Source organism: Nannospalax galili, unplaced genomic scaffold, assembly GCF_000622305.1.
Source record: "Nannospalax galili isolate Female #2095 unplaced genomic scaffold, S.galili_v1.0 scaffold1688, whole genome shotgun sequence".
Lineage (NCBI taxonomy): Eukaryota > Metazoa > Chordata > Mammalia > Rodentia > Spalacidae > Nannospalax > Nannospalax galili.
In genome coordinates, this window is record NW_008358621.1 from 559,260 (window position 1) to 561,653 (window position 2,394).

Below are 2,394 nucleotides of genomic sequence, written 5' to 3' on the forward strand. Positions count from 1 at the left end.
TGAAATAATCTTATATATTGTAGCATCTGCCTTTAACCCCACACATCTTCCTGTGTATTTCAATAATCTCTAGATGACAGTGCACCCAAGAGAATATAAACGCTGATCATAACAAACAGCTGTGCTGTGGAGTTTGAGAAATATCTGCAGGAAAACATCTGCACACCTCAGCATACAAGGGTTTATTTTTCCCCATAGATAGAACTTTTTATTTGTCATTGTTAAAAAATCTGAACTTTTAACAGATTCTCAGACTGGTGGTTTGGATCCATCAGCTTCTTCAACTTCAGTACCTTTTCCAGAATCTTCACCAGAAGCTCCAGGGGGTTTCCCAGTTCAGACTTTGGCTTCTTTAGCATTTTAATTTCACCTTTTTATTTTTTATGTTTTTGAGTGTTTTATGTGCATGTATATAAGTGCACCTGTGTCATGCAGTGCTCATGGAGGCCAGAAAAGAGTGTCAGATCCCTGGAACTGAAGTTACAGATGGTTGTACGCTGCCATGTGGGTGCTAGAAACTGAACTCAGGTCCTCCGCAAGAGCAGCCAGTGCTCTTAACCGCTGAGCCATCTCTCCAGCCTCCAAATTTTTTTTTTCTAATGAAGACGTCGATAAACAGACTGGAGCCTTTTCTGTGTCTTTCCAATGATGTCTGGAGTCAACTTATTAACCACTTCTTTCAAGTCATTTGCCAGCACCTCTTGGGTCCTGATTTCCATCATCATCTTCCAGATCTGGCCCACCTGCTGGTGCTGCACATAGGCAGCCTTCTCTACCTGGTCTTGCAGTTTTTAGTAAAACCAACACAGAACAGACAAAGCAATAATCATTGGCTGTTGTGGCATAAGAACGGGCTTCGGTTCATGGTCTGCCATTTTTTGACTATGGAACATATTTTGTCCCAGGAACACATTTAAGATCCCTGACATGGAGGCTGGAGAGATGACTCAGCAGTTACGAATACTGGCTTTTCTTGCAGAAGACCCAGGTTCGAATCCCAGCACCCACATGGCAGCTAACAACTGTCGGTAACTCCAGTTCCAGGGGATCCGACAGCCACTTTTGTCCTCCGTGGGCATTGCATGACATGGGTGCACTTATCTCCACGCAGACAATACAAACATACACATAAAATAAAATAAAATCTTTTTTTAAAAAAGATCCCTGACATGGAAGTTAGTTTCGCCCTGAACAGCCTCAGTTATGAGCTTGAATCTTCTAAATGCAACTTTGTCATTCTGTAGAGGAGCCAGGCTCACTTCAGACACACAGCTGTTGAGGCCACCAGATGGGATTTCGGTTCCTTGAGTCCTTGTGACTAGTGTTTTTCCAATAGTCCTAATATTTAACATATCTGGAACTTTCCCTTCATACCAATCCTTCAGAGAAAGACCAACCACTTTCTTCCTGGCTCCCTTCACACCACCTTTTGCCAGGTACTTGTTTCTGCCAACGACTGCCATGGTGCCGCACTGACAGTCAAAGGCTCAGCACACAATGCCTTCTCAGAATTTTTGATCCGTAGTTGGTTGGATCCCTGTGCTGGTTAGTCTTGACTGTTAATTTGATATGGATTGAGAGATGCCAGCAGATTAGTAGATGTACCTCTGGGTGTGTCTATAAGGTGGGAGATCCAGGTTGGGGGCCCAAGAAGTGGAAGGGGGAGCGGGATGCTCTGAGCACAGCCATGTGCTCATTCCGCCTCCCCTCCCCCTCCCTCTCTCTGTTTCTCTGTCTCTTTCTTTTTCTGTCTTTTTCTCTCTCTGTCCTGGTTTCTCTCTGTCTCTCTGTCTCTCTCCCTGTCTCTCTCTCTCTGCCTCTCTCTTTCTGCCTCTACCTTGTTTCTTCGCCTCTCTTTGCCTCTATCTCTGTATTTATCTCTCTGTCTCTGTCTCTCTGCCTCTCTTGGTGTCTATCTCCATATCTATCTCACTCTGTCTCTGTCTCTCCATCTCTCTGCTTCCTTCTCCTTCCCTCTCTCTGTCCCCTCCCTGATCCCAGCTACCATGCTGTGAGCTGCTCTCCTCCCCCAGGCCTTCCCTTAGATAGACTGAGCCCTTTGAGACCATGAGCCAAAATCAAATCTTTCTTTTTTTAAGTTATTCTCTCAAACATTTTGCCACAGACCAGAGCCCAGCATAACCCCCTAAATCCAAATCCACAGGCATTCCTACTGACTCAGAAGCCATCAAGAAGGCGAAAAAACTATCCATGAGAAGGATGGATTATATGCAAATTACATACTGATAAAAGTCTAGGGCTGGGGAGATAGCTCAGTAGGGAAAGCATTTTCTGTGTAAGTATGAGGACCCGAGTTCAAATCCCCAGAACCTACATAAAGCCAGAAGTGGTGGTGTGTGAGTGTGATCCCAGTGTTCTGTGGCAAGATGGGAA

General features: G+C 44.9%; 1 pseudogene; it reads right to left on the reverse strand.

Moving 5' to 3' along the window:
• Positions 1-596: 596 nt before the first annotated feature.
• LOC103724728 lies at positions 597-1,463 on the reverse strand (annotated as a pseudogene).
• Positions 1,464-2,394: the final 931 nt, after the last annotated feature.